The following is a 13,263-nucleotide window of genomic DNA, read 5'->3' as shown; positions in this document are numbered from 1 at the left end:
CTCATGGATAGGCCAAGCTAATATAATAAAAATGACAATTCTACTTAAATTACTGTACTTATTCAGTGCCATACCAATCAGACCACCTAAAAATATTTTATAGAGCTAGACAAAATAATAACAAAATTCATCTGGAAAAAGTCAAGAATATCAAGGGAAATAATGAAAAAAAATGCACAGGAAGGTGGGGTAACTGTACCAAATCTGAAGCTCTACGATAAAGCAGCAGTCATCAAAACTACCTGATTTTTTTTAGAGGGAAAATAAAAGAGGCTTTAAATTATAGGCCATTTAAGTTCAATTTTATTCCCTGGAAATAGTTGGTTTTGCATAATTAGATATTGCAAAGCTGTTCACTAAGGATCAGCACAGATTCATACAGAAGAAATTTTGCTAAACCAACCTTATTTCTTTTAAAAAAATGTACAGGGTTGTTAAAATGGTACTTCAGGCAAATGCTATGAGTAGAATAACTTCAGTATCAGCAAAGTATATAGCAACATTTCTTACAGTAAGTTTGTGAACATAGTATATAGTGTTCATTCAGACCTTTGTTTGAAAGAGCAGAACTGAAGATTACTTGTTAAATTTGGGTACTTGGGAATTTTATTTTCTCATGAATTGCTATAGTTATTTCTTTCTGGGGTTATAGTTAACATTTTTTAGCAATGACTTCAATGAAAGCATATATATCATTCATATATATATATATATACATACATATATATTTTTACTTTTGGTGAGGCAACTGGGGTTAAGTGTTTTGCCCAGGGTCACACAGCTAGTAAGTGTTAAGTGTCTGCGGCCAGATTTGAACTCAGGTCCTCTTGAATCCAGGGCCAGTGCTCTATTCACTGAGCCATGTACATATCCCCCTATATATATATTATTCTTATAAAGTTATAGATGAAGATGGCAGAGAGTAGCCAAGAAGTTTCCTGAGCTCTACCAAGTTCCCCTAAAAAACAACATTAAATTAAGCTTCTAAACAGATTCTGGAACTGGAGAACCTAAAAAAAGACAGAGAGACACAATCATCCACCTTGAGAAAATTTAGAAGACTTTAGGAAGCGTCTGCCTCACTTGGGCAAAAGGGTAGTACAGTACAGCTCAGCTTAGTGTGAAGGGGATATGGACAAGCAAGCAGGAGGCTCCTGGATACAGCACAAACCAGTAGCTAAGAACCCTTGGTCCTGGCTCAGCAGGCTGTTGGCACAGCAGGCCATTTGTGAGAACAACCACCCCTGGCTGAGTTAGCAAACTGCCAACTAGAGAACCACCAACAGGACAGGAGCAACTTGGCCAAGTGATTGAAGCACAGAGAGCAAGCTCAGGGCAGTGAGGAATCCAAAAGCCACAGAGGCCTCAGAACAGAAAGCCAAAGACCAGGCCCCTATCTCCCAGTTGCAGCAGTATCCCCTGTGATCCAGGAGCATACTTTAACTTTATAAGATTAGAAATACGTTATGATGTGCTAAAGATACTTGAAAGGACCCTTATCATTGACAGTTTCTATGGAAACAGAGAAGACCAAAACACAAACTCAGATGAGGACAATACTGTCAAAATGCCTACATGTAAAGCCCCACGGGAGAGATAAATTAGTCTCAAGACCAAAAAGCCTTCTTGGAAGAGCTCAAAAAGGCTTTTAAAAATAAAATGAGAAGGGTAGAAGAAAAAATGGGAAAATAAATTAGAGAAATTAGAGTTACACCAGAAAATTATGGAAAAAGAGTCAACAGCTTGGGAAAGGAAGTACAAAAATTGACTGAAGGAAACCTGAAGAAAAAAATTCCTTAAAAAATAAAATTGGCCAAATTGGGGGTGGGGGGCAATGGTCAAAGGAAAAGGAACAGCAAAAGCTTATTGAGGAAAATAATACCTTAAAAATTAGAATTGAGCAGATGGGAGCTAATGATTCCATAAGACACCACGAATCTGTCAAGCAGAATCAAAAGATTTACAAAAAATAGAAGAAAATATGAAATACCTCCTTAGAAATACAACTGACCTGGAAAATAACTCCAAGAGACATAACCTAAGAATTATTGGGCTACTTGAAAGCCATGGGAAAAAAAAGGGTCTAGATACCATATTCCAGGAAATTATCAAGGAAAACTGCCCTGATATCCTAGACCTAGAGCATAAAATAGTTATTGAAAAAATCTATTGATTACCAGCTGAAAGAGACCCCAAAAGGAAAACTCCAAGGAATATTGTAGCCAAATTCCAGAATTATCAGGTGAAGGAGAAAATTCTGCAAGAAGCCTTAAAGAAACAATGTAAATAGGGGGAAGCTAGGTGGCATAGTGGATAAAGCACCAGTCCTGGATTCAGGAGGACCTGAGTTCAAATCTGGCATCAGACACTTGATACTTAACAGCTGTGTTACCCTGGGTAAGTCACTTAACCCCCATTGCCCTGGGAAAAAAACAAAACAAAACAAAACAAAAAAAAAACAAAAAAGAAAGGGAAAAAGAAACAATGTAAATAAATATCACAGAGACACAGTCAGGATTACACAGCACCTGCCTGGAAACTTCAACATTAAATGATGAGAAGGCTTGGAATATGATATTCTGGAAAGTAAGGAGCTTGGATTGCAACCAAGAATGAGCTAGCAAGGGAAATTGAGCAATATCTTTCAGAAAAAAGCTGCATATTCAAAGAAATCATGTACTTCTAAGGTTTCGTGAAGAAAAGATGGGAATGGAATAGAAAATTTGATCTACAGATACAAGACTGAAGAGAAGTATAAGAAGGTAAATTGGGGGAAAAAAGTTATTCAATATGGTTAAACTATTTATATCCCTATGATGGAAGATCATACTTTTAAGTCTTGAGATATCTATATATATTAGGGCATAGTTATTAAATGACTTTGATGTGATGATATAAAGATACTTAAGGGTCAGAATAAAAGGAGAATAGGGAGAGAAGAGGAAAGGAGAGATGAAATGGGGTGAAATATATCATATGAAGAGACACAAAAAACCTATTACAGTAGAGGGCAAGAAGAGAAGGGTGAGCATTGTTTCAACCTTACTCTCATCAGATTTGGTTAAAAGAGGGAATAACATATACACCCATTTAGAGAAATAAATTTACCTTACTCTTTTTTTTTTTTTGCAGGGCAATGGGGGTTAAGTGACTTGCTCAGGGTCACACAGCTAGTAAGTGTCAAGTGTCTGAGGCTGGATTTGAACTCAGGTACTCCTGAATCCTGGGCCGGTGCTTTGTCCACTGTGCCACCTAGCCGCCCCTACCTTACTCTTTAAGGAAGTAAAAGGGTAAGAGCAAGGTATTGATAGAAAGGAGGGTAGAATAAGGGGAGGAAAGGGGACAGAAAAGGAAGGGTGGCTGATAAAAGGGAGGACAGATTGAGGGAGGCAGTGGTCAGAAGAAAAACAGTGGTGAGAAGGAATAGGCAAAAAGAAGAAAAAAAAGAGTTCAAACAAAGGTGAAAAGAGGATGGAGGAAAATAAAGTTATTAATCATAATTGTGAATGGGATGAACTCTCCCACAAAAGAGAAGCAATTAGCAGAGTAGATTAAAAACAGAATCCTACAATATGTTGTTTTCAAGAAACACATTTGAAGTAGAGAGATATACACAGAGTAAAGGTAAAAGGTTGGAGCAGAAGATATTATGCTTCAGCTGAAGTAAAAAAAAAGCAGGGGAAGCAATCCTAATCTCAGACAGAGCCAAAGCAAAAATAGATATAATTAAAAGAGATTAGGAAGGAAACTACATCTTGCTAAAAGGTACCATAGATAATCAAGTGATATCAATACCAAACATACATGCACCTTGTAGTATAGCATCTAAATTCTCCCAGACCTTCATCCTGCTGGAGTGCCTTTCTTTGCTTTTCCCCCCAATTTATTCCTTTGAAATTATTGACCTTTTGTTCTTCTAAATGAAATCTAATAGTTATTTTAATTATCACTTGGTGCAGACTTTTAATGTCCAATCAGAAATCATTGCAAGTTCATGCCAAAGACAAGTCACCATGTCCTATGGAATATAACCAAATAATTTCACTCAATTAATGAGTTTTTCTGGTCCCAGATGCTGTGCGATACATAGATGAAGATCTTCATCTGATTAAGACATCTAACATAATCAATAGGAAATAGAGGGCTATTAATCTTTTTAAACAGGGAGTGATATCAGAATCAATATATGTTCATGAAAAATTATTTTGGCAGCTGTGTGAAAGAGGGATTTGAAGGAGTGTTAATAAAGGCAGGGAATTCACAAAGGTACATCTCTAGTAGGCCACATTAGGGCTTAAACTAGCATGGTGATACAGTGAATGGAGATGAAATTTATGAGACTTGAAGCACAATAAGCAGTACTTGGTAAGAGATTGGTTCCATGTACTGAGAGAAAAGAGCTTAAGATGACTCTCAATTATTAAGTCTATGTATATAGAATCATGACAAGGGAGAGGCATCATTAACAGAAACAGTTACATTAGGGGATTAGGTTTAAGAAGACATTTGACAGTTTTAATTTTTAAATGTCAAGGCTGAAGAGCTGGTAGGCTACCCAGATGGCAATGTGACGACTGATTTAAATTCTGGAGAAAGCTTTCTAGTACAGTTACAGATTTGATAGGTACCTGAATAAAGCTTATAGCTGAACCATAATAACAGCTGAAGTCATCAAATGAGAAATCCAAAAGAGAAAGAGAAGAGAATGGGGATGAGAAAAGATGATGATCTTTACCTAGTTTATAACTAAAAGTGCATTATAGGAAAATAATTCTTCAGGTTAGTCATAAAAAAAGCAATCATACCTATTGGCTTTCTGGATACTTTCATGGACTCCACAATTCTTCCTAAGCAGATTCTATTTTATTTTTAAGCTAATATTTAATTTACATTTTTATTAGATCTTTTATTTTATGGAGTCAATGTTAAAGCTAATTTATATTATGACTTCTGATATAAAAACTGCAATAAAATTAAAGGACAATAAACATGAAACAGAACAATGATAACATCACAGAACCTACATACATAAGTGAATCACATTTCTTAGTACTTATCTTATTTAATTGTCTGTCTTTCTAATTTCAATGTTCAATATATAAAGATTTCTTTAAATTTTTTCAGTTGTCAAATATTTTCAAAAAATGTCAATTTTATTGTTATTGTTGCTATTTATGGAAAACAACTTTTTATTGGAAATTTTTGCAGCAGTCTTTTTCTAATGGCTTCTTAGCAGTTTTCTGCTATATATTTCAGAATACAAAAGAACATACAAGAGCAAAGGACAGCTAATTGACACCCCATGTTCTCTGCTGCTGTTATTATAGTGTTAAAAGAAGATAAATGAATCACATGGCATGGTGCTGGTCAGTTTATGGGAGAACAGAAACAAGATTTATATAGGATTGGCCACGACAAATGGCTTGAAATTATATTGGAAGAAACCATCAAATTTCTGAAATCACAGATCTATTTGAGTATTAGGAAATATCCTCTCATAATAATTATTTATAATGACACTGAAGTAGAGAAAGTCTAGAACAAATTAAATATTACATTGAATTTATTGTGTTAATATAGTTTAGTAATTTCATTAAAAATTCACCAATTGCATATAAGTTTTTCTAATATTTATTTTATAAAATTTTGAGTTCCTTATTCTATTCCTCTGTCTTATCCTCCCTTCATTCATTGAGAAGTCAAGCAATATGGTATTGATCATCCATAGGAAGTTATGTAAAGCATTTACAGATAGGCCATGTTGCAAAAGAAAAGACAAATATTAAAAAAAGGAAAAGGAGGTATAGAAAAATTTTTGAGTGACCTCTAATGTTGGGTCGAGCCTATAACCTCTTTGTTTAGCATGGAATTGGCACCAACTAGTACCTCATCCTAGAAAAGAATGAAATAAAGAGGCAATTGGCCTCCCTCTCCCTGGTCCTTCCCCAACATAGAGAGTTAACCATCATTCTTTGCATTTTCCTTCAGGTGTAGCCACCCCTTTCAATTTAATTGACAATGACACATATGGCAAATAGATTGCATCCACAAAACAAATAGTATAGTAATTCATCTGTAACTAATTTGAAATTAGAGAAATTGTCAAAATAGTATATTTCAGAAGCAACAAGTAAATGCACAACATTTACAGAAAAAAATGTGGAAAAAAAGTTCATGGAGAGACAGTAGGGCATGTTAGATAAAGATTTAGTCTTTGTAGTCCCAGGAACAACCTCTAGCTCTGATGTAATATAACAGTATGGCTATGGTTATAACACATCTCTCATTGTCCCAGAGAATTCGCCAACTTGCAATCTTAATTAATGGAAGGAATTCTAATAACAGGAGTTACCTCATCAAAACTATGGAAAAAAACAAAGTAAACCAAAATGTATTACGCGTTCAAATATTGTAATTATAAGTAGTATGGGGAGGGTGATTCCAAATTCTAATTTTATATAAAAAGAAATTGAGAAAAAGATGTTCATTTACCAGATACTCTTTGAAATATATTTACATTATAGAAAAATTATATCTATGAAAATAAAAATTTACCTAAGTAACTAATTCAATTAGTTTCAATATTGTATGTTTGTTTCTTAGAAACACTAATAATTTTGTATTAATATAAAGTTACTTCCTCATAACACAAATTAATTTTATTATAAAGTATATTCTCAAAGAACAATTTATCAAGTATTAATGACTCATTTTGTTTTGATAGTCTACAACTAACACTGACTTTAATGTTGACTTATTTACTGTATAATAAAAATGCACTTTCTTGTTTTGCTCTTGCTTTTCTTCATATGAATCTTCATATAAACCTTTGCATATTAGGAAAATTCCATATTAATGTTATTTTTCATATCTTTGTTTATTATTTATAATATCATATTTGCATTTATATTTACAGTTATATGCAGCCAAATATATATATATGTGTATATAAACATGGATACATATATGTATGTATGTATTTTACACAATCAACAGAGAAAACCTGATAATGTACACAATGTGCAAATTTATCATGATAGGTTTGTATGGCAAAAAAAGAAAGAAAAAATAAATCATTATGCAAAAAATATGTTTCAGCTTCAGTTCAGTATTCATGATTATCAAGAATTATTTTAATTTTCTCAAAGTAGAAAAATAATCTTTTTTTCTTCATTAGGGAGAATGATCTTTTGAGAGGAATGGGTAAAACACTTTTAGAAGTAAAGTCAACAAAAATAAGAGTTTGTTAGTTCTTTGTTAAGAAGGCTTTGATTAATCAAAGAAATGCAAATTAAAACCACATTGAGGTACCACCTCACACCTATCATATTGGTTAATATGACAAAAAGAAGAAAATAATAAATGTTGGAGAAGTTGTGGGAAAATTTGGACACTAATGCATTGTTGGAGCCGTAACTGATTCAACCATTCTGGAGAGCAATTTGGAACTATGCCCTAAGGGCTATGGGACTGTTCTTACCCTTTGACTCAGTGGTACCACTGTTAGGTCTGTATCCAAAAGAGACCATAGAAAAGGGAAAAGGACCCACATGTACAAAAATATTTATAACAACTCTCTTTGTGGTGGCAAAGAATTGGAAATCAAAGGAATGCCTATAAATAGGGGAATGGCTAAACAAATTGTGGTATATGAATGTAATGGAATACTATTGTGCTGTAAGAAGTGATGAGCAGTGCTGACTGAGAGGAGCAGAACCAGGAGAACATTTTACACAGTAACAGCAACATTGTGTGAAGAACAAGGAATAGACTTGGATTTTCTCAGAATTGCAACAATGCAAAACAATTTCAAAGAACTTGTGATAGAAAATCTTCTCAACATCCAGAAAAAAGAACTGTGATTTATGAATGCAGATTGAGTCATACTGTTTTTACTTTTGGACTGTTTTTTTTTCCTTCTTGTTTGAGGTTTTTCCTTTGTGTTCTGATTCTTCTTTCACAAGATGATTAATGTAGAAATATGTTTGATGTGACTGTACGTATACAACCTATATCAGACTGCTTTCTGCCTTGGGGAGGAGGGAGGGAAAGGATGGGGGTAGAAAAGAAAAATTTGGAACTAAAAATCCAGTTTAAACAAATGTTGAAAATTATCCTTATATATAATATGTAATTGGAAAATTATAAAATAAATGTTTTGTTTTGTTTTTTTAAAGAAGGCTTTGGCCACTTTAAAACAGGGGTTCTTAATTTTTTGTGTTCTTCATTGTGCTATGCTGCTTAACAGTGGTAGGTTTAGGATGAGAAAGCCATATAAATCTTTTACTTTTTTAGATGTTCTGGACATATCTTAAATGGTAATTACAATGGTAATAATCAGGTGTTGTCTTTGTTAAACAGATGGCAAATTACTAGAGAAGAAAAAGTTTGAACTGTGATCATATTGAAAATAGAAGCTAAATGAAGGACAAGCAAGTTCATCACAAATGAACAAAGCAGTTGGCATCATCAATTTGAGGGGGCAGCTAGGTGGTGCAATGGATAAAGCACCACCCCTGGATTCAGGAGGACTTGAGTTCAAATCTGGCCTCAGACACTTGACACTTACTAGCTGTGTGACCCTGGCAAGTCACTTAACCCCCATAACCCCACAAAAAAGAAACAAACAAAAAACAATTTGAGGGCAAATAATTTATCATACCTTACAATCCTCACAGTGAACGTAATGAAACACTCTTCAGGATATTTGTACTTGTTGCCTCTAATTTTGGAAAGAGAAAAATATACTCCAATAAATTTTAAGCTTTTATCCAAATTTTCAATCTCTTCTCCTACAACTGACTCCTGGGGACATTCACAAATAAAAAAGACATGGAATTTCCAGAAATACAAGAAACAACAAAATTTAATTACATTTCAGGAAAAATTAAGTAAAAATCATTTGGGGGTCTTAAATATTAACTCATTTCTTCATAAGAAAACAGAATATAAGTAGCCATTTAAAAATGTTTAGGTTTCCTATGCAAAAACTTAAATAATGTTCAAATTCTGAAGTTCTGCATTTTATTTCAAAACCAGCATCTATCTTAGTGGTGAAAAAAAATTTTTGGTCAAAAATGTAACTTAAAGGATTGCAAAAATTAAACAGAAATCCCCTGAACCTACTTCTGAAAACAATCAAATACCAATTTGTAGAGTGTTGTGGCTAAGTGGTTTTTGCACTTTCTGCTTGCATATTTGGAAATCCTTTTAGGGTCAGGAAAAAAAAAAACATGGAAGCTGAAGTTATAAAATCCTATTAGTGAGGATCATAGATAATTCTGTCATTCAGCCACCAGACAATGCTCATATGCTGGCTCCTTTAGCTAACAAGTATTATTTAGGGCAAATAGAATTTGTCCTTTGACCAGCGACAAGAATTCTGAGATAGACCCAGTGATCTTAGTAGGGTACACATTTATTTTAGGTGTATTCATATATGTATATGTATATGTAATACACATGTATATAATGTTTTATGAATGTTTTATGTGTATATAAACACAAATATATGTATGTTGTGCATAAATATATGTGCACTTGCACGTAAGAATAAGTACTTTTAAACTATGGGTACCTGAAAAATTCTCAGCATTTTTTTTCCTTCATCTATTTCCTTCCTTGCCTGTTTCATACAAAAGCCATCAGAATCCAAAATATGGAAATGTCTCTCAGTCAGTATTTACAACAAGTGTTGAACAGTTATACAATAGTTGTGCTCATCACATTCTTAATATAAAGGCATACTCACATGAAGATGTACTCCCTCTCCTTAATTTATGTTAATATGGATAAAATAATTCTGGTGAAGGAAAAAAAAACTCAGGAAGAAAATCATATCATTCCTTGAAGACATAACACTGATCCTTATTATTACTTTTAATAGAAGGGCTCTCTCAAAAAAAATTTTTTGTATTCCTGTACAAGAAAAAAATCTAGATAACTGACTATAGTTTTTACTTTCCTACTAGATGTGTTAGTGATATATAAATCACTCAGTCATTCAATAAAAAACATTCATCACCACTGTATATCAAGCATTGTGCTGATAAGTGAAGATCCAAATAAAAATAAAAATAAACCCTTCTTCTCAAGGAGCTTACAATCTCATGGGAGTAGACAACACCAAAAAGCAGGCTGGAGAAAGTAACTTAAGCAAGGCCATAATGAAGAGTACTGAAGAAAACCAAAAGCAAGATATCTTGGGGAAAATAAGGAGAAAAAACTCTACTGAACTTCCTGTTTAAATAGATGCCCTAGAGCCAATGGCCTTGCACCCTTGTCAAACAGTCTTAATGAAAGAGTTAGAGAATACTGATGAAATGTGGTTACCAGGTGGATTCAATCATCCAGAATAATGAGATTTCCCAATGATGAGTTTCCTGGGGATGGAAGTCACAAAAAAGTTCAAAGTCTGAAAGCAGTGTAGCTTTTGGGAAATTGGGAAAACCTTTTGTTAAATAAATACAGCATTAGACCCTTTATTTACATAATGTGGAGAGAAAGATGTGAAGATTCATGATGTGCTAAAATGTTTGGTGTAAATTAAGACAATGGGGTGAGGTAAGCACACAATTTCATCATTTTTGCTGAAGATTTTAGCCAACTCAACAGCAGGCAAATTATTGAATCATAGTGCTTAAACCGGTCTTCATGGGCATTTTCTGCCTAGCCCTTTCAAAGTTTTTTTTTTGTTTGGTTTTTTTTAAGAAATATCTTCTTCAATATAAGAGCCTACACTTATGGATGTTTGGTTGTAATCCAAATATATAATTCCAAAAATTCACTTCAAAGGACACATGGTGTCATTTCGGGGACATTAGACTTGGACTTCAATGATCTGGATTCTGATACTATCGTTATCTCTTACTGGTCCTGAAACTTTGGTTGATAAAATTAACAGATTTGAGCCTCAGTTTCCTTATCTGGAAAAGAGAATAAACTATCAGTAGCTATCTCACAGAGTAAAACAAATGAATTGATGTATGCCAGCAATTTTCTAATATTAAGTATTATCTAAGGAGAAGCTATTTGCATTAAATTTTGATAATTTCAGAGCTATGTAACATGATTTTAAAAGGCATTTTCAGTGACAAATATTGAGAACAAGAAAAAAATGCAAATTTTCCCACAGAATTATACACTAGGTGATAATTTTAGCCAGGTATGGAGAATATACAAGGGTAGTTCTTGAAAAGACAGGCAAAAAGAATTCTCTTTTCCCAGGTTGGGGACAGAAGGTTGTTTAAACATTACTAAACATTAAATAATGTTTCCTTTTTGTACCTGTTGCTCTACTTGGTTTCAACTCTAAGAAACAAGATGCCACTCCTAGGACAAACTTATCACTTCTAATCTCATCACTAACTTGCTAACTCAAGCCCTGATTGACACTTTCTCCTTCAGCCTCCTCTTCTCTCTGGGCTGGAAGGTAGAGTACTAAACTCCCAAAGCCTTCTTTTATATAGGTAAGAAAATATATTTTCAACTCACTCCATTTGACATCTATTGCTCTGTCTGGTTTCTACTACATGGAACAAAATCACCCTGCTCTGGGTATCCCTTGTTGCAAAATTCCTCCTACCCCATGTTTGTCTGTTCTCTCTGCCAACTAATTGTATGCTCCTTGAAGGCAGAGAATGTTTTCTTCTTCTCCTCCTCCTCCTCTTCTTCTTTCTCCTCTTTCTCCTTTTCCTCCTCCTTATTATAATTACTGTTGTTTTCTTTTTACTAATTAAACTCCTAATAGTAAGCTTAGTATGTGGGACATTGTAGACTCTTAATTAGTGTTTATTTGATTTTTTAGAATCTGCTCCAGTATGTTCTTGGTGATGTGTTAGCTATGTGGGATACAAAAACAAGAGGGATATACTTAGCTGTCAAAGATCTCACATGGTACTTGTAAAAGACAAAATGCTAACTGATTAGACACACTATATACAAAATAAAAGAAATGTCTTTGTTACTATTAGCTAAGACTGTTTCCATAAAGAGAGAAATAATTGAGAAGAAATTTATTCAGGTTCTGGTTTCATTTGTGCATTGATAATGTAATGTAGTAGTTAAGGACATAGACAATTAGGTAGGGCAGTGGATAGAGTGTTGGGCCTAATGTCAGGAGTCAATTAGTCAAAATCCAGCCTCTGATACATAGTAAATATGTGAGCCTAGGCAAGTAACTTAACTCTGTTTGGTTTAGTTCCTCATCTATAAAATGAGTTGCAGAAAGAAATGGCAAAACACTGTAGTCTTGTTGCCAGGAAAACCCCAAATGGGGTCACAGAGAATCATACAGAACTGGAAAACTCAACAACAACATCAAGATAAAGGAAGTATATGAAAATGTGTTATTTGTACATGTTATTTCTTTTGAATAATTACTAGGGTGGAACACTACAAAAGATAACAACAAACTTCATTTCATGGCATATTTGATCATTCCATGATCGAGTATTCATGGTATGCATTTCAAAGAAAATTATGATAAATATAATAGTAGCTTAAATGACAATATATCTAATAAAGGAATACACACATATGTATATGTGTATATGTATATATGTATGCATAGATACATGCACACACATATATGACAGGGACAATTCAGAGAGAGGAAAAAAGACAGAAATTGAAACAGACAAAAACAGAGACAGAGAGATCCCCACTTTTACTTTGATACTTGTTGATGATAACTTATAAACATATAGAGATAGCTCAGAAAACATTTGAAAATATGGATAAATATATTCAATGCCCCTGTTTTGAACAATATCAAGAGATACATACAGATGTGCTCACTAAAGGTGATTACTAGCATCATAGAACCTATTTAACAGAACAAATAAGAGTCATTCTTTATAGCTGATGAGGTTTGCTAAATGTTTGTGTTTGCAAAAGGATGACCATATGCTAATTTTTATTAAGTCAAAAATATTTCATAGACTCCTGAATGAGATATGTAATAACTGAGAAATGTTGACATAACTATAAACACAGGGGGGAAATCAGTTGAATAACATAATTTGTTAGACTATTATAAACCCATAGAGTTAATTCATCAGTGCATAACTAATATTTATATAATGTGTTTTTTTAATGTATTTATTTATTTAGCATTAGCCCCTAGGCACATGTAAAAAAAACATTTTTCACATTGATTTTTTAAAACTTTGTGTTCCACACTTTGTATTACCCTCCATCCTATTCCTTCCCCTTGATATTTACTGTATTTTCTATCTTTTTTCACCCTATTCCTCCTCAAAA

Source organism: Dromiciops gliroides, chromosome 3 (genome assembly GCF_019393635.1).
Source record: "Dromiciops gliroides isolate mDroGli1 chromosome 3, mDroGli1.pri, whole genome shotgun sequence".
NCBI classification, from domain to species: domain Eukaryota; kingdom Metazoa; phylum Chordata; class Mammalia; order Microbiotheria; family Microbiotheriidae; genus Dromiciops; species Dromiciops gliroides.
The sequence above is the reverse complement of the archived record's forward strand: the minus strand, read 5'-3'. Positions refer to the sequence as shown.